General features: G+C 43.0%; 1 protein-coding gene across 2 annotated transcripts in view; it reads right to left on the reverse strand.

Moving 5' to 3' along the window:
- Window positions 1–21,079, reverse strand: part of LOC139557156 (dysbindin-like) — a 34,499-nt gene that overhangs the window by 11,703 nt on the left and 1,717 nt on the right. The window lies entirely within an intron of this gene.

Below are 21,079 nucleotides of genomic sequence, written 5' to 3' on the forward strand. Positions count from 1 at the left end.
CTTTTAGCATCATAGCACGTCTGTACAACATTTCATACTGATTCCTTACGTTGAAATATGATTGGATGATTGATCCTGTAAACCATATCATAAATGCTCTCCTTTGTTCATGAAGAATATGCAATTGACAATCCACTGGGATTCAAAAACATCAACTCCACAGCTCCATGTATTTTGATTCAATCCAGATACAGCTAATGCTTTTACTGTTGCAGGTCCATAATTTACCTGACCAGTGTGGATGGCCAGAGAGATGTAGATCAATATATACGATATTCACACTTTACCGTAGTGTACTATATTCAATCCCTCCACACCCACCAATTGCTTTGCAAAGGCCAGCTGTCAATTCCCCTAGTAGATTAATCTTGTTTAGGACAGAATGCAATCACATTTTCCACCTCATCAGAACCATTGTAATAAAGCAGAGTGCTGCTAGAGCCAGGGGAGGGGACAGCACTGAAGTGTATACACAGGGAGAGAGGAAAGAGAAATGCAAGAACCCAGAATGACCTGAAGAATGCCAGTGTGTTCTGGGCACAGAGTAAACCACCCTCCAGTTTACATCACCTTTTTATGGTGGGCTCCCTGAACACATCATGTATACAGATGTCAAGAAGTCTTCTTCCACTGTTAACATATAATTCAATCTGTAAACACACTCATTAATGGGTTAGCGATGCAATATGGAACAAGTACTGTGAGATCATAAAGTGATGGGTAGTGTCGTGTCTTGACTATCATTAATGTGTTTGACTGTTATTTTATCAAATAATTACATACCACATTCAATTGTTATGCGATTAAATTAGTCATATAACAATTAGTTAAGTAGTAATCTGGGGCACCACGGGAAAAGTTATTTAACAAGTTACTATCTCCTGACTAAACTCTAAAGATATAAATATCTCTTACATCAGTCACAGTCAATTCATTAATTCTTATTTACCTTCCGTCTCATTCTAAATGTCGCAAAACTCTTGGATATCGGCACGAACCCTATCATAAATGATGAATCAGCAATATACAATTTTTTTTGTTTAGTTTTATTTAACCTTTATTTAACTAGGCAAGTCAGTTAAGAACAGATTCTTATTTACAATGACGTCCTACCCCGCCAAACCCGGGTGACGCTGGGCCAATTGTGCACCGCCCTATGGGACTCCCAATCACGGCCAAATGTGATGCAGCCTGGATCAAATTGGCTTAGTTATTTATTACTAACTAAATAATCACACAGAATTATATTAACACACAAACAGGATAGCTTACACATTGATTACTAACCAATGCATTGAAAAGTCCCTAGTGGACTAAAACCGATATGACGGCTTGTTACACAAAATGGAGGATTCTAAAGAGAGGAAAAGGAAGAGACAAAGGAATTCCACTAACGTACATACAGCTGATAACTATGCTCATGGAAATGCAAAAACTTTGCACATGAACGGCCGCTCATTCGAAAGAATTGCAATATACATTTTCATGTGTATGTCTTTGCTGTCTCTCTGTTGAAAATACTCGATCCATCTATGGGGAGTAAGTGGACAGAAAGTCTCGGGTTGTGTATGTCTCTGGTTGTCCACCAGAGGTCACCATGTCTTTTGTAGTCATAGCTTCTTGGTTTCAGGTGTCTGTGAGAACGTATCTTCCAGAGGAAGTGTTCGTTAGAATGGATCTTTCAAAATACCACCTGGTGGTTCTCAGTCGAGTTTACTAGACTGAAGTACTCAAACAGCTGCAGACTGAATGTTCCTGTGTAGTCTTCTTCTTCTTCGAGAGAGAGAGAGTTTCAGAGTTTCTAACCATTTTGTACCTTTCAGCTCACACTGTTGGCCCCGCTGGTCTTGTAGAGTCTAACCATTCGTAATGTCCAGTTCAACACCGTCCACCTGCTTGTTCTAATGTGTTAATTTTCTTAACCATTTTTTACGTATTCAGCTGGCGCTGCACGTAACTGGTCTCCATTTAAATGGCAACCATTTCAGCGTGTGGACTGCGTCCTCACTTTCTCTGGTCTAATGTAAATTTCATTAGAGAGTCCATTTATAAACTCTGGAAAAAGGGGCATTCCATGGACGCCGACATAATATCTGTGCTCACGTGGGTGTGGTCACTGACTGGTTAAAACTTTTATATGAAAAACAATTCTAATTTAGAAGGCTAACATCACATTTCATCTTCTCACAAAGAGTTTCATATTTAATCATATAAGTTCCACAACATTTAGATGTAAATCTGATAACTGGGAAATATACACATTCAGAGATACAGTTATGTTGTTATACTGTCCTTAATGAGATCCCAAAACAACAACTGATCTGACATAATTGTTCTTTCAGTACCCATTCCAACAGTTTGGTTTGAAATATAGAAATATTGTTTCATTATTCAACCTTTTGATGTTACCATTTTGGCGGGAGGAATCTCCTTATAACAAAGAGGTTTCTTTCCCCTCCTGCAAATCCCAAAGGAAAAGTTTCTACAAGGTATTTACGACCGTCATGAAACGGCCAACTTCACCCCTCTCCTCCTCTGCGGGAGAGAGGGGGAGCTGTAGAGCGGACCTACTGTAACCTGATCCTTCAGATCTTCACAGGAGAGTCATGACAGTAGCCTACACACAGCAGACTGACATAGGCTACATTGGAGCTTTCGGCACAGTTCTGTAAGTGTTAAAACATGAATTGCCCTCTCTCTCCTCTCACCACATCCATATATTGACCTCCTACTGAACAAAACTGTCTGTGGATTAGGTATAGTTAGAAGCTACAGGCAGGGATTGGGCTAATTGGATGAGGCTTTTAATCCTGATCTAAATTGGGAATAATGTAAAGATTGTGGCCTGTGCTGTGATCACTAATCATGCTCAGACAGTAATGAGGCTCTAAGAAGCTGAAGACAGATAGGGCAGAAATAAAAATAGGGGGAAGAGGAACTAGGCCTCCGACCACAGGGCTGCAAGCTCCAAGTGGATGTCTGATAGTATTGTCACTGTAACAACATCTTTATTTCTGAATTTGTTTTAATCCTTGCTGAGTCATGACAAGGAACCACATAAAGCAGGTTTGTTTTTTTGGGCCCATGCTTCTCTAACATTACAGTAAGCAAATGGTATAATGATAATACCAATGGTGTTCCTGGTTTTCCTTTGTATGCAGAACGATTTAAGTCTGTCTGATAAGGGCAACAGGTCCCCCCAGTCCAGTCTGCTATAAAATGGATGTCTTTGTATAATGGACTTCAGGACGTTCTAGTGAATAAACATTTTGACTATTGTAAGCTGAGGAATCTGTCTGTTTCATTTAAACCAGAATCTTACAAACTCTGGGTTGCAGACTGAGTAAACCTAAAGTGTTCTCTGTTTTTTTCTTCGGCACACACATACAAGTTCAAATCCTAAACTACGCCTTGCTCAGACAGTCTGTGTTTTTCCACTATACAGATACATTGTTTAACCTAATTCTGACTAAAACTACACACATCATCAGATTATAATTTTATGATTCGAATCAATTTCATACAGTTATACGGTTTCAGAGTGGAATTATTTTATCATTATCTTTCAACATATACATTATTTTATCAAGAGACAACTGATTGGGTTTCTTTTAAACCAAGGGGATGTGATTGGGTAAGGGAAAAGGAGCAGGTGTGTCTTCAGATTGGTGACTGATTGGCGACTGATTGGCGACTGATGACTGCCACCTGTGACTAGGGCAGAAGGAGAGAAAACAAATACACACAGGATACCTGTATCTGTAACAATAACATTGGTATTCTGTCTGCTCTATAAATTACAAGTTTGAAGTCATGGAATTAGGCCATGACTGTGCTTTGTCTTGGATTCTATTGCCTTCACTCACTGTGATGATTCAGATGCATATTCTTTGAACCACCCTCATGAAGCCAACTTTACCCACAACATATCAGATCTCATTAGCTATTACAACAGCTCTGTGTATGTACATGATGTAACTCGGTACAATGAGCAACATAATTTCATCCCCCGTCACATCTATTTTCTAACGTAACTTGCAGTGATGTAGGCAGCTATCTGACCAATTCAGCTAAATTGAGGCACGTAATAAGGCCATATAATGGCAGAGATGTCTTTCGCTCCTGAAGCACTTTCACATTTCCTTTCTTCTCTTCTCATCCCCTCTCCTCTCCCTTCTCCTCCTCTCTCATCATAATTGTTTCCATGAAGTGATTAAAATCAGTCCACAATCCTTAGAACTTTTTCCATTGTCATTTCCAACTCTGTTTTTTCTAAAGGACAAATCTCCCAGAGCTGCTGTTTATGTAACCAGAGAGAGTAGGATATTGTCACTGGTTACTCCCCTGCGGAAAGCAAAGCACGATGTGTGTGATTAATTTAGGATTATGTAATAAAGGTGTAAAATTGGGAGCACTGAAGCACTCTCGCCATGCCGGCTGCACTTTTCTTCAGCCTCAATCTAAGAGAGCATGTTAACTTGTGGGCCTGGGGCCACAGACAGATACAAGGACAACCCCATAGGAGAACACTTTTTGGTTTCAGGCAGAACCATTTTTGGCTCCAGGTAGAAGAACCCTTTTGGGTTCCATGTAGAACCCTCTGTGGAAAGGGTTCTACATGGAACCTAAACGGGTTATTCAAAGGGCTCTCCTATGGGGACAGCCAAAGAACCCTTTAAGGTTCTATATTTTTTCTAAGTGTGTAATGCATCACTGGTTTATATGGAGAACTAACTCATCATAATTGTCCTTATAAAAGCATATTGCTTTCAAAAAGAAGAAGAACAAGAATAAGTTTCAAAGCCTTGCTCACATTGCTTTCAGAGAGCATCTAAGGAGTTTTTGTCTAATGTTTTTTATTGTACAAAAACTCAAGACTGAGACAAGGCTGTCAGACAAGACTGACAGCCAAATCTGCTCAGATGGGTAAATCCCAGAGTGACCCGACTGACTCTAAAGGGCAAACTGAGCAGGGGAAAAATAGTTAAAAGTGTAAAGACCAGTCCATTAATGTCCGCTTTCCAGTCTTCAATACCGTGGTGTTGGCTTCAACAAGAAGGAAAAACATACAGTATCGAACTCCTCTGAACATGGAAATCTAAATGATAAGCACAGCAGACCAACGCTGTCTGTTTTAAACCGTAGGCTTATATCTGCCTCAGGAAGACAAAACAGAAAAAGACACCAGACCGGACCTCAAGACCCCAGACACCAGACCCTGACCATGGAAATGAAAGACGCTAATGACCAAGAATGCCAACCTATCTCCTTCAAACCAACCAGATCTGCCTAATCCAGACGAAGCAGGAAGAGAGATCCAGACCGGGCCTCCACAACCTGCACACCAGACCTTGACTATGACACAGCCAATGACAAAAAATCTATGGAATGAAAATCTGGCAGATCTCTGACATCAGATCCTCCCAGTCCCGGCAGATTAAAAACTCCTGTCGAGGAGATCAGGATTCTTCCAGGCTAATCTCTAACTAAAAAATGTGCTATCTAGAACCTTAAATGGTGCTTCGGCTGTCCCCATAGGAGAACCATTTTAACAACCATTTTGGTTCCAGATAGAACCCTTTCTACAGAGGGTTCTACATGGAACCCAAAAGGGTTCTGCCTGGAACCAAAAAGGGTTCTGCCTGGAACCAAAAATAGTTCTCTAATGGGGACAGCTGAAGAACCCTTTCGGAACCTTTTTTCTAAGAGTGTACCTCATGGCCTCATAGCTCCATGTCACAATGCTCACTATCTTTACTGTCATCACTATCCTCCATGCTTTACGCCAAGATCCCGTATTCTCCCAGAGTTAACTCCAACTCCAACCAACTCACAATCACGGCCTCACAGCTGCTTATCTCGCTCTTCACTATCATCACTGTGGAATAGCAAAGGTCCCCGGGAGTCTCTCGCGGACTGGCAGCTATAAGGCATGCCATCTCCATCTTCAACCCCTTCAAATGACAGGAGAACCGAGACCACTGAGGAGAAACCAGCTGTCAGCCCTGACAGTGAACATTTGGTATTTTTGTTATTTTATTAGGATCCCCATTAGCTGTTGCAAAAGCAACAGCTACTCTTGCTGGGGTCCACACAAAACATGAAACATAATACAGAATGACATAATACAGAACATCATTAGACAAGAACAGCTCAAGGACAGAACTATATACATTTTTGAAAAGGCACACGTAGCCTACATATCAATGCATACACACAAACTATCTAGGTCAAATAGGGGAGAGGCGTTGTGCAACGAGGTGTTGCTTTATCTGGGTTTTTTTTAAACCAGGTTTGCTGTTTCTTTGAGCAATATGAGATGGAAGGAAGTTCTATGCAATAAGGGCTCTATATAATACTGTACGTTTTCATGAATTTGTTCTGGATTTGGGGACTATGAAAAGACCCCTGGTGGCATGTCTGGTGGGATAAGTGTGTGTGTCAGAGTTGTGTGTAAGTTGACTATGCAAACAATTTGGTATTTTCAACACATTAATGTTTCTTATAAGAAGAAGAAGTGTTGCAGTCAGTCTCCCCTCAATTCTTAGCCAAGAGAGACTGGCATGCATAGTATTTATATCAGCCCTCTGATTACAATAATCAAGATTAGACAAAACTAGAGCCTGCAGAACTTGCTTTTTGGAGTGTGGTGTCAAAAAAGCAGAGCATCTCTTTATTACGGCTAGACCTCTCCCCATCTTTGCAACCATTGAATCTATATGTTTTGACCATGACAGTTTACAATCTAAGGTAACGCCAAGTAATTTAGTCTGCTCAACTTGTTCAACCGCCACACCATTCATTACCAGTTATGGTTGAATCATCAGCATACATGGACACACATGCTTTGTTTAATGCCAGTGGCAGATCATTGGTAAAAATAGAAAAGAGTAGGGCCTAGAGAACTGCCCTGCGGTACACCACACTTTACATGTTTGACATTAGAGACGCTTCCATTAAAGAAAACCCATTGAGTTCTATTAGATACATTTGAAGTCGGAAGTTCACATACACTTTTTTCAACCACTCCACAAATGTATTGTTAACAAACTATAGTTTTGGCAAGTCAGTTAGGACCTCTACTTTGTGCATGACACAAGTAATTTTTCCAACAAATGTTGACAGACAGATTATGTCACTTATAATTCACTATATCACAATTCCAGTGGGTCAGAAGTTTACATACACTAAGTTGACTGTGCTTTTAAACAGCTTGGAAAATTCCAGAAAATTATGTCATGGCTTTAGAAGCTTCTGAAAGGCTAATTGACGTCATTTGAGTAAATTGGAGGTGTACCTGTGGATGTATTTCAAGGCCTACCTTCAAACTCAGTGCTTCTTTGCTTGACATCATGGGAAAATCAAAAGAAATCAGCCAAGACCTCAGAGAAAAAATTGTAGACCTTCACAAGTCTGGTTCATCCTTGGGAGCAATTTCCAAACGCCTGAAGGTGCCACGTTCATCTGTACAAACAATAGTACGCAAGTATAAACACCATGGGACCACGCAGCCGTCATACCACTCAGGAAGGAGACGCATTCTGTCTCCTAGAGATGAACGTACTTTGGTGCGAAAAGTGCAAATCAATCCCAGAACAACAGCAAGGACCTTGTGAAGATTCTGGAGGAAACAGGTACAAAATTATCTATATCCACAGTAAAACGAGTCCTATATCAACATAACCTGAAAGGCCGCTCAGCAAGGAAGAAGCCACTGCTCCAAAACCGCCATAAAAAAGCCAGACTTTGGGTTGCAACTACACACATGGACAAAGATCGTACTTTTTGGAGAAATGCCCTCTGGTCTGATGAAACATCAATAGAACTATTTGGCCATAATGACCATTGTTATGTTTGGAGGAAAAAGGGGGAGGCTTGCAAGCCAAAGAACACCACCCCAACCGTGAAGCACGGGGATGGCAGCATCATGTTGTGGGGGTGCTTTGCTGCAGGAGGGACTGGTGCACTTCACAAAATAGATGGCATCATGAGGGAGGAAAAGTATGTGCATATATTGAAGCAACATCTCAAGACATCAGTCAGGAAGTTAAAGCTTGGTCGCAAATGGGTCTTCCAAATGGACAATGACTCCAAGCATACTTCCAAAGTTGTGGTGAAATGGCTTAAGGACAACAAAGTCAAGGTATTGGAGTGGCCATCGCAAAGCCCTGAACTCAATCCTATAGAAAATATGTGGGCAGAACTGAAAAAGCATGTGCGAGCAAGGAGAAACATCTCCTGGATGTTTGACCGTGGGGCAGGGGTTTCCAGTACCTGGTTGACTGGGAGGGTTACGGCCCGGAGGAGATGTGCTGGGTTCCCGCTAGAGATATCCTGGATCCAGCCCTCATCACCAACTTCCACTGCCGACACCTCGGCCAACCAGGTATGCGCCCAGGTAGGATGCCAGGGGATATCCCTAGAGGGGGGGTACTGTCACACCCTGATCAGTTTCACCTGTCCTCATTATTGTCTCCACCCAGACAATAATGAGGACAGGTGAAACTGATCAGGGTGTGACAGTACCCCCCCTCTAGGGATATCCCCTGGCATCCTACCTGGGCGCATACCTGGTGTCGCTTGTTTTCCCCAGTGTATTTATCCCTGTGTTTCCTGTCTCTCTGTGCCAGTTCTTCTTATATGTTCCAAGTCAACCAGCGTTTTTTCCCGTACTCCTGCCTTTGCTATTCTCTTTTTTCTAGTCCTCCCGGTTTTGACCCCTACCTGTTTGGAACTCTGTACCTGCCTGTCTGACCATTCTGCCTGCCTTGACCACAAACCTTTCTGCACTCTGTACCTCCTGGACTCTGATCTGGTTTTGACCTTTTGCCTGTCTACGACAATTCTCTTGCATACTCCTTTTGGATTATTAAACATTGTACGACTCCAACCATCTGACTCCTGTCTCTGCATCTTGGTCTCACCTTGTGTCATGATACAAAGTACCCTCCAAGCTCATCATTGAGCTCTGGGCCCTGGGTCTTAACCCCGTTCTGTGCAACTGGGTCCTGGACTTCCTGACGGGCCGCCCTCAGGTGGGGAAGGTAGGAAACAACAGCTCCACTTTGCTGATCCTCAACACAGGGGCCCTACAAGGGTGTGTGCTTAGCCCCTGTACTCCCTTTTCACCCATGACTGCGTGGCCACACATGCCTCCAACTCAATCATCAAGTTTGCAAACAACACAACAGTAGTAGGCCTGATTAGCAACAATGACAAGACAGCCTACATGGAGGAGGTGAGGCCCTGGGAGCGTGGTGCCAGGAAAATAACCTCTCACACAACGGCAAAAAAAAAAAGAGCTGATCGTGAACTTCAGGAAACAGCAGAGGGAACAAGCCCCTATCCACATCGACGGGACCGCAGTGGAGAAGGTGGAAAGTTTCAAGTAACTCGGCTTATACATCACTGACGATCTGAAATGGTCCACCCACACAGACAGTGTGGTGAAGAAGGCACAACAGTGCCTCTTCAACCTCAGGAGGCTGAAGAAATTTGGCTTTGCCCCTAAAACCCTCACCAACTTTTACAGATGCACAATTGAGAGCATCCTGTTGGGCTGTATCACCGCCTGGTACGGAAACTGCACCGCCCGCAACCGCAGGGCTTTCCAGAGGGTGGTGCAGTCTGCCCAATGCATCACCGGGGCCAAACTACCTGCCCTCCAGGACACCTAGAGCACCTGATGTGACAGGAAGGCCAAAAAGATCATCAAGGACATCAACCACCCGAGCCACGGCCTATTCATCCCATTATCATCCAAAAGGCTAGGTCAGTACAGGTGCATCAAAGCTGGGACCGAGAGACTGAAAAACAGCTTCTATCTCAAGGCCATCAGACTGTTAAATAGCCATCAATAGCTGGCTTCCGCCCGGTTACGCAACCCTGCACCTTAGAGGCTGCTGCCCTATATTCATAGACTTGGAACTACTGGCCACTTTAATAATGGAACACTAGTCACTTTAATTATGTTTAAATAATGTTTACATACTGCTTTACAAATCTCATATGTATATACTGTATTCTATTCCACTGTATTTTAGTCACTGCGCTCCGACATTGCTCTATCTAATATTTAAATATTTCTTAATTCCATTCTTTTACTTTTAGATGTGTGTGTATGGTTGTGAATTGTTAGATACTACTGCACTGTTGGAGCTAGGAACACAAGCATTTCGCTACACCCGCAATAATATCTGCTAAATATGTGTATGTGACCAATACAATTTGATTTGATTTGATTAGCGAAGTGAAAGAGCAGGCGATCCAGCGCGAGGGAGAGAGAGGAGGGGGCAGGCAGAAAAAAACATGCTCATATGTCTTGATTATCTGTATCTCGCAATGTCTTGTCTTACATGTCTCGCAAATTCACCAAAGTAGCCTAAAGTTTGCCTCTTCCCCGGGCCTTAATAGCCTATCGTCTAGTTAGGCTATAACACTGAAAATAATATGTTTTGTGATAACTGCACTGTGATGGCTTCTTGGGAGATGAGTGTCATCTTCATCAGATGACACTCATAGGACATCATGTTACACAATACATGTATGTTTTGTTCGATAATGTGCATATTTATATCCAAAAATCTTAGTTTACATTGGCGCCATGTTCAGAAATGCCTCCAAAATATCCGGAGAAATTGCAGAGAGCCACATCTAATAACAGAAATACTCATCATACACTTTGATGAAAGATACATGTTTTACATAGAATTAAAGATACACTTGTTCTTAATGCAACCGCTGTGTCAGATTTTTTTTTTACTTTACGGAAAAAGCACACCATGCAATAATCTGAGACGGCGCTCAGATATAAAAAACATTTCTCCGCCATGTTGGAGTCAACAGAAATACGAAATTACATCATAAATATTCCCTTACCTTTGATGATCTTTCATCAGAATGCACTCCCGGGAATCCTAGTTCCACAATAAATTGTTGTTTTGTTCGATAATGTCAATTATTTATGTCCAAGTAGCTACTTTAGCTAGCACGTTTGGTACACATGTCCAAATGCTCGCGCAGCTCCAGGCGAACTCGGACAAAAACTTCAAAACGTTATATTACAGGTCGAATAAACTGGTCAAACTAAGTAGAGAATCAATTTTCAGGATGTTGTTATCATATATCCAATAACGTTCCAACCGGAGAACTCCGTTGTGTCTCTAGAAGTAATGGAAAGCAAGACGATATCATTTGGAATGCGCGTGACCAGGATCTGGCAATCTGCCAGTCCACTGACTGAAACAGTTCCCATCCGGCCCCACATCACAATAGAGGCTTAATTCAACATTCTACAGACTGTTGACATCTAGTGGAAGGCGTAGGAAGTGCAAACAAATCCATATCTTACTGGGATTTGAATAGGCGATGAATTGAAAATCAACCAGCCTCAGAATTTCCACTTCCTGTTTGGAAGTTTGCCTGCCATATGAGTTCTGTTATACTCACAGACATAATTCAAACAGTTTTAGAAACTTCAGCGTGTTTTCTATCCAATAGTAATAATAATATGCATATATTAGCATCTGGGACAGAGTAGGAGGCAGTTCACTCTGGGCACGCTATTCATCCAAAGTGAAAATGCTGCCCCCTATCCCTAAAAAGTTTTAATCAGAGGATGATATCACAGCACAAGCAATTGATGGAGACACCACTGACTATGGAAATTCCAGCTCTACCACCCCAAGCCTGCATGAACAGGAAGACACAGCCACTGATGACAATCAGAGAGCTCTAACAGGACCCCAACACATGACCACCAGAAGCTCCTGGTCAAGGAGTCCATGGAGGAGGGACTGGAATAAGGAACTTGCTCTCTTCATGATGCAGAATAACTCAGATGATTAACCAAGCAACCAAACAGCCAGCCACCAACCAACCAACGGACCAACCAACCAGTCTTAACTACAATATGAAGACATGTAGGAGTGGAAGATAACTCCTAGTCATTTTAATATTTCTAATTTACAAACAAATGCATATCATAAATGATGATTTGATTCTGTATTAGTGTAAGATACAGTTGAAATCGGAAGTTTACATACACCTTAGCCAAATACATTTAAACTCAGTTTTTCACAATTCCTGACATTTAATCCTAGTAAATATTCTCTGTCTTAGGTCAGTTAGGATCACCACTTTATTTTAAGAATGTGAAATGTCAGAATAATAGTAGAGAGTATGATTTATTTCAGCATTTATGTCTTTCATCACATTCCCTGTGGGTCAGAAGTTAACATACACTCAATTAGTATCTGGTAACATTGCTTTTAAATTGCTTAACTTGGGTCAAACATTTTGGGTAGCCTTCCACAAGCTTCCCACAATACCTTGGGTGAATTTTGGCCCATTCCTCCTGACAGAGCTGGTGTAACTGAGTCAGGTTTGTAGGCCTCCATAATCGCACACGCTTTTTCAGTTCTGCCCACACATTTTCTGTAGGATTGAGGTCAAGGCTTTGTGATGGCCACTCCAATACCTTGACTTTGTTGTCCTTAAGCCATTTTGCCACAACTTTGGAAGTATCCTTGGGGTCATTGTCCATTTGGAAGACCCATTTGCGACCAAGCTTTGACTTCCTGACTGATGTCTTGAGATGTTGCTTCAATATATCCACATTATTTTCCTACCTCATCATGCCATCAATTTTGTGAAGTGCACCAGTCCCTCCTGCAGCAAAGCACCTCCACAACATGATGCTGCCACCCCCGCGCTTCACGGTTGGGATGGTGTTCTTCAGCTTGCAAGCCTCCCCCTTTTTCCTCCAAACATAACGATGGTCATTATGGTCAAACAGTTCTATTGTTGTTTCATCAGACCAGAGGACATTTCTTCAAAAAGTACAATATTTGTCCCTATGTGCAGTTGCAAACCGTAGTCTGGCTTTTTTATGGCGGTTTTGGAGCAGTGGCTTCTTCCTTGCTGAGCGGCCTTTCCGGTTATGTCGATATAGGACTCGTTTTACTGTGGATATAGATACTTTTGTACCTGTTTCCTCCAGCATCTTCACAAGGTCCTTTGCTGTTGTTCTGGGATTGATTTGCACTTTTCGCACCAAAGTACGTTAAGGCATTTGGAAATTGCTCCCAAGGATGAACCAGACTTGTGGAGGTCTACAATTTTTTTCTGAGGTCTTGGCTGATCTCTTTTGATTTTCCCATGATGTCAAGCAAGAGACACTGAGTTTGAAGGTAGGCCTTGAAATACATCCACAAGTGCACCTCCAATTGACTCAAATTATGTCATTTAGCCTATCAGAAGCTTCTAAAGCCATTACATAATTTTCTGGAATTTTCCAAGCTGTTTAATGGCACAGTCAACTTAGTGTATGTAAACTTCTGACCCACTGGAATTGTGATACAGTGAATTATAAGTGAAATAATCTGTCTGTAAACAATTGTTGTAAAAAGTACTTGTGTCATGCACAATGTAGATGTCCTAACCGACTTACCAAAACTACAGTTTGTGAATGAGAAATTTGTGGAGTGGTTGAAAAACAAGTTTTAATGACTCCAACCTAAGTGTATGTTAACTTCCAACTTCAACTGTAAGTGTATTAATGTAAGATAAGTGTTAGATATTGTTAGACAAGAAAGGCTGTCTTGTGACACAACAGCACAACAACACAAACTGTATGTTAGCTCTTAACATTTGTCCCCCCCAAAAAAGGCAGAAAGAAAAAGAAAACTCAATGGACCAGTGTGGCTTTACTATGTCAGGTATAGATGGCATTCAACAAGGTCACTGGAGAGGTCTGTGTGCTCAGAGCAGAGCTGACACTTGACATGCGGGGAGGGAGTGACTCCTTTTTCTCTTCTCACGGTCGTATGCAATCAGACATGCCCCCATCTTCTCTTATTATGAGGGCAGTGTGAGAGCCATGCTGACAAAGCAAGATGCCTGCTGAAATTGAGGCCAGGCATATGAGGAATATCAAAACATGCCAGGGTATATCTTAAAATACTGGCTGCATGACTGATGTCTGAATGTGTATCACAGTAATAAAGTCTGATAACAGTACATACAGTATGTCGCAGCAGTTTGAGAGAACAGCAGTTTGGTCATACTTTAGATCACTCAGTGTTTTCCTCGTCCTCATGTTAGTTCAATAGATCCTACAACCAGGTTGACATTGATTGATTGATGCTTGATGTATTTTCTTAAGAGGCCTGGTACCTGACTTATACATGAGCTAAAGGGAGAGTAGTTAACAATGCAAATCTTCCCATTGATTTTCCTATCCCATTTTGTTACCATCTAATCACCTTTATCAATAAGGTCTGGGGAACTCACAGCTGACCTTTTTGACCTTTGACCCGTTCCCTTTTCACAAGGGAAAAAACTGGGTCACAAAATGACAGGGTCACAATGTCTCGGATTGCTGAGATCACTTTTCCGGTCAGTTATTCTCCATTCCTTACCCAAACCCCCCACTTCACACCACAAGCCATCCAGAGTGGCAGCCAGTGGGCAACACAGAGCGGCTATTCAGGAGGGAGGAAGAGGGGAGACGCAGATGAGAGACGACTGGGACAAAACAGATGAAAGCAGATTGTCAGAGGGCTTTAAGTTTGACCTGACTTTCTTACAGAAAAGTTTTTCCGTTGTTTTTACTCACTCCCTCTCTCCCCCTCAGGGAATGAGTTGTGGGTTGGACAGAGTGTGGGATTAGGGCGCAGTACCAGCTGGACGTGTGGAATGAGTCGGACTCGAACAGAGCCGGACGTGTCAGCTTTCCCACTCTGCCTCCCCACACAAAGACAAACCCAGATCCTCCACTCTGACGGGAAAAACAGAAAAAGCCCTTTCAGACAAACACAAAAGCAGGGCTGTAAGGAAGTGGGCATGGGCCTGATTCTAAAGACATGACGCCAGTGAGAGGAAGTTATTTTACTCCATAGTCATGTCGGGAAGGTTAGAAAGGGGTACACCATGACATCATCAGCACACTGTCCTTTCCAACAGGGACCTCTCTCCCTCTCTGTATCATACTCACATTAGAGCTTAGTGCTAGTCAGATACAGAGATAGTGAGAGCTGAGGGGCTGATGGCCTCGTGACTCGAAGAGCTGGCCTCAGAACGACAAACAGTGTTTGGGAACAAAACATGGACGATTAGCTTTCTAGATGATCCAGTTGCTTTTAGGTTTTAGATCTTTCACTGGGGCTGCTGGTCTGTGGCCTCCCTACATTCCCCAGCGGAGGCAGCTCTCAACACAAAAACACTATGGGAATGGCCACTTCCTTTAGTGCAAACACTGATTATAGACTAGTTTGCCAGAGTCATTTTGAGGGAATTCTCTACCACCGAGCATAAGTGGTTTCATAAAAGTGACAGACTTAATTTCCAAAATAATGAAGTAATCCTATTTAAATAATCCTTTGGAATTGACAGTAAACTGCAAAGACACAGCCATGAAAATTTAGGTTTTCTTGCGGTGGAAGACAAAATGCAGCTCTCTCTATATATATACACGTCTCTTTGGGGGCAGAGTGAGCACTGCCTGTGCTCTCTCTCTATCTCTCTCTCTCTCTCTCTTTCACAGGATGACAACATGGCACCAGGGATCAGTGTTAGATGTTGTTCAGGATAAGAAATGAATCACCTGCTGGCACATCGCCAGGCAGTGAGACAACAGCAGGCAGTGACAGTGACTCCTGATCAGATTGATCAGGAACAACAAGACGTGACGTAATGCTGTTAGGGACTGGGGGAGATGAGACTGGTTAACCTTTACGATAGGACATGTTGCTGAGGGTGTGTCGGAGGGTATCAGGAGGGATTGTATTTCACCATGCACCATCTCACTGCTTGTTCTGGAGATGTGTTTGAGGGAAGAAGTTGGGAGGAAAAGTGGATAAAAAACTAAAAGTAGTGAAATAAGAAAGGTCAACCAAAGAGTAAAAAGTTCAATGGAAGTGCAAAGAAGGTGGGTGAAAGAAAGAATGTACATATAAAAGAGAATAAAAAAGATGAGGTGTGGAGTAGACAGGCAGAGCCAAGAGAAAGAATGAGTAGACAGGGAGAGCCGAGAGAAAGAATGAGTAGACAGGGAGAGCCAAGAGAAAGAATGAGTAAACAGGGAGAGCCGAGAGAAAGAATGAGTAGACAGGGAGAGCCAAGAGAAAGAATGAGTAGACAGGGAGAGCCGAGAGAAAGAATGAGTAAACAGGGAGAGCCGAGAGAAAGAATGAGTAGACAGGGAGAGCCAAGAGAAAGAATGAGTAGACAGGGAGAGCCGAGAGAAAGAATGAGTAGACAGGGAGAGCCAAGAGAAAGAATGAGTAGACAGGGAGAGCCAAGAGAAAGAATGAGTAAACAGGGAGAGCCGAGAGAAAGAATGAGTAGACAGGGAGAGCCAAGAGAAAGAATGAGTAGACAGGGAGAGCCGAGAGAAAGAATGAGTAAACAGGGAGAGCCGAGAGAAAGAATGAGTAGACAGGGAGAGCCAAGAGAAAGAATGAGTAGACAGGGAGAGCCGAGAGAAAGAATGAGTAGACAGGGAGAGCCAAGAGAAAGAATGAGTAGACAGGGAGAGCCGAGATGAAGAATGTGCCGACTCTGATTGGGGCTCATTAGCTGAGGTGGATGTCTTGCTGTTTTAACAGGATGTCTTTTCCGCTGCTCTCTCATCATCAAATTCCACTTTCAACAGTCTAGTTGCTGGCAAAAGCTGGCACTATGGAGATCATCAGCTGGCCATGACTGCCTCTAGGTAACAAAGTTCATTGGATCAATTGTTGCAATAAGGGGGCAACATAGAAACTGCTTCAGAACAACATCAGATTATATGAAGCCCTGTGCAATTACTTTGTTTATTGAAAGAGTTTGTCAGGTGAAGCACTGTCCCTGGCTATGTAAACTGACCAGGGTGGCAGGCAGTCCTCCCTTTCATAAAACAGATGACAACATTAACAATTATGTAGAAGATGCCTCTTGTCGTTTTTTGTTTACACCATTTATTATTGGGCTTTTTTCTTCCTCCTGCTCTCTCTCCTGAACCTCCCATCTGGGCTTGGTTCCAATTGCGAAGAGAGTGAATTATTGATGTTGAGAGTTGAGCAGTGTGTGTGCGTGTTTGGACTGTGTGCGTGTTTGGACTGTGTGTGTGTGTGTGTGTGTGTGTGTGTGTGTGTGTGTGTGTGTGTGTGTGTGTGTGTGTGTGTGTGTGTGTGTGTGTGTGTGGGTGTGTGTGTGTGTGTGTGTGTGTGTGTGTGTGTGTGTGTGTGTGTGTGTGTGTGTGTGTGTGTGTGTGTGTGTGTGTGTGTGTGTGTGTGTGTGTGTGTGTGTGTGTGTGTGTGTGTGTGTGTGTGTTTTATTTTTATTTCACCTTTATTTAACCAGGTAGGCTAGTTGAGAACAAGTTCTCATTTACAACTGCGACCTGGCCAAGATAAAGCAAATCAGTGCGACACAAACAACAACACAGAGTTACACATGGAATAAACAAGCGTACAGTCAATAACACAATAGAAAAAAATTAGGTCTATATACATTGTGTGCAAATGGCATGAGGAGGTAAGGCAATAAATACGCCATAGTAGCAAAGTAATTACAATTTATCAGATTAACACTGGAGTGATAGATGAGCAGGTGATGGTGTGTAAGTAGTGATACTGGTGTGCAAAAGAGCAGCAAAGTAAATAAAAACAGTATGGGGATGAGGTAGGTAGATTGGGTGGGCTTTTTACAGATGGACTATATACAGCTGCAGCGATCAGTTAGCTGCTCAGATAGCTGATGTTTAAAGTTAGTGAGGGAAATGTAAGTCTCCAGCTTCAGCAATTTTTGCAATTTGTTCCAGTCACTGGCAGCAGAGAACTGGAAGGAAAGGTGGCCAAAGCAGGTGTTGGCTTTGGGGATGAACAGTGAGATATACCTGCTGGAGCGCGTGCTACGGGTGGGTGTTGTTATCGTGACCAGTGAGCTGAGATAAGGCGGAGCTTTACCTAGCGTAGACTTATAGATGGCCTGGAGCCAGTGGGTCTGGCGACGAATATGTAGCGAGGGCCAGCCGACTAGAGCATACAGGTCGTAGTGGTGGGTGGTATAAGGCACTTTGGTAACAAAACTGATGGCACTGTGCTAGACTACATCCAATTTGCTGAGTAGAGTATTGGAAGCTATTTCGTAGATGACATCGCCGAAGTCGAGGATCGGTAGGATAGTCCGTTTTACTAGGGTGTGTGTGTGTGTGTGTGTGTGTGTGTGTGTGTGTGTGTGTGTGTGTGTGTGTGTGTGTGTGTGTGTGTGTGTGTGTGTGTGTGTGTGTGTGTGTGTGTGTGTGTGTGTGTGTGTGTGTGTGTGATTGTTGCGTGTGTGTGTTTGGACTGTGTGTGTGTGTGGGGAGCTTGCAATGGGTTGAATCACAGACTGGCACCACCACATGCCCACTCTGTAAATACTACAATGACATCATCTCTCCTCTCCCAGCACAAACATTCACACTCCGGACTGACAATAGTGCCATTTATGGGTCAGTCAGCCTCAGTCTCCTGTGCCAGTGCCCTCTATGTGGCCCATAAGCAGACTACTCGTCCACAATGAAGCCAAGAAGCTGAAAACTGAGAGACGTCTCCATTAGACTACACTCACTCACCATGAATGAGCAGAATTTGTCTGGAGTGTTGTGAGGGAGCGGATGTACTTAAAAGCATCGAACGGGTGACACTGTTGGCCAACTGAGTTCCCTCCATCATGACTCATCATGCCCTTTGGCAACACATCAACTATCACATTGTTCACCTTTCCTGGTGTTCCTGGAACCTCTTTGTTGCTCATCCTCTTTTTGTGATGAATAAATAGCCCACATTGCTATTTTCAAATTAATGGAGAGCATCACTGGAATGTTTGGCTGGACACAATAGAATAGTTCTGGCTTTACACTGATCTATTCTGTTGATGTTGGTATTTCTCAGATCTAGTGATGTCATGAGCCTGAGTAGTTTGGCACTATCGTCGTGGGTTCATGATGAACAGCAAAGACCAGAAACCCAACCACTATGTATTTCCCATACAATACTAATGATACCTGTGATACCTGTGTTGATGTGGGAGATGTGTAAGAGCTTTGTGGGTCCAGCACATGCTGACAGATTTATGAATAAGGAATAATAACTGTGTTGTTTTATTTAGTGAACTACAATATGCCTGTAGGCATTAACAAGTATACCTGGTCTGAACCAGGGCTTGTTTTCACCAAGTATAGAATGGGATGATGGGAGATTTGATCCAAACTAATTAGGAGGACTTGGTTTTAGGCCTTGGTTTTAGGCCTAAGGTTTTAGATTGTGTAGATTAAAGGATCTAAGTGGAAATAGATATGAACAGATGGTCATTCAAGGCCTGTAGTGTGTACACATACATAATGTACATACACACACATGCACATATACACACACCATGGGACATTGCATGTGCACAGCATCCATGGATATTGTGTGTTCATCAAGCTGTTGGTCAGCCATGCATGGGGGAAAAACTACATTATCTACAATGCAGCTGTTGCAGTCATAAAGTAATATTAGTACAGGTGGAATAAATCCAGAGGCTTTTGTTGTGGCCACCTCTCCATCCTACAGTGGGCTGCACCACCTTATCAGAAATGTACTATGCTGTGTCTGCCTCAGTGGGAGACTGGCTTTGTTTAAAATGAGCACTCTGGCAGCAGCCATCCTGTGAGCCACTAGCATACATGGGGAACAGATAGGAGTTCCATGCAATGCTGCAGGGAGAGACACCAGTCTTATCTATATAATGGAGTTAGTCCAGTCAGAAAATGAAGGGATCTACCATGGTTGGTGAAGAGTAGAATACCTGAATGGGATACCTGGGACACACAATGTTTGATCACCGAGCATGGTTGGCACCACAACAAAACCATGTCTGCAACAACATAAAAAATATGTGAGAATAAGTTGTGTGTTTGCAATCAGTTATGTCTTATCTGGTGTACATTCAATACGAACTGCGCATTCACTTAATCATTCCCAGCCTGTCATTGGGCACTGGGACCGGTCAACCCACAGATAGAGGATGTCTTCTCTCTCAGTCATGGTCTGATCAAATTTAGCCACTGACTGACTGACCCTATTGTGACAAATTCAATTTCCCCTTTCTGTGTTTCTCTGTGAGAGCATCGTCTGTAGGACAGTCTGTCTGTAGCCCTATGTCACTGCAGTCAATCTATAGATACAGACACACAATCTCATTAGGAGTTAGAGATTCATGTCAGTGAAACCATTGGATGTCTTTAAGGCCCCAATCCAAAATGAGAATATACTGTATCCCTTTAAGAACCCTCAACGTCTTGAGTGAAGTCCCACTGATTACAGCATTATTATGGTACATTACTCTTGGGGATGATTCACCATTCTAGTCTTTATTTGGCCAGCAAAGAACATACAGTATGTCAGCCTTAGAAACATCAACAAACACCAGGTCCTTACCACATCGGCTGAACAGTCAAAGCAGCCAACACCGACACACACAGACGCACAAAAACACACAAACACACACATTCTTTGCTTTCAATGCACACACACACACACACACACACACACACACACACACACACACACACACACACACACACACACACACACACACACACACACACACACACACACACACACACACACACACACACACACACACACACACACACACACAAACACATATTATTTGGGTTGGCGCCCTCCCTTGGGTTGTGCCGTAGCGGAGATCTTTGTGGGCTATACTCGGCCTTGTCTCAGGATGGTAAGTTGGTGGTTGAAGATATCCCTCTAGCGGTGTGGGGGCTGTGCTTTGGCAAAGTGGGTGGGGTTATATCCTTCCTGTTTGGCCCTGTCCGGGGGTATCATCGGATGGGGCCACAGTGTCTCCTGACCCCTCCTGTCTCAGCCTCCAGTATTTATGCTGCAGTAGTTTATGTGTGGGGGGGCTAGGGTCAGTTTGTTATATCTGGAGTACTTCTCCTGTCTTATCCGGTGTCCTGTGTGAATTTAAGTATGCTCTCTCTAATTCTCTCTTTCTCTCTTTCTTTCTCTCTCTCGGAGGACCTGAGCCCTAGGACCATGCC

The sequence above is a fragment of the Salvelinus alpinus genome, chromosome 2 (genome assembly GCF_045679555.1).
Source record: "Salvelinus alpinus chromosome 2, SLU_Salpinus.1, whole genome shotgun sequence".
Taxonomy (NCBI): domain Eukaryota; kingdom Metazoa; phylum Chordata; class Actinopteri; order Salmoniformes; family Salmonidae; genus Salvelinus; species Salvelinus alpinus.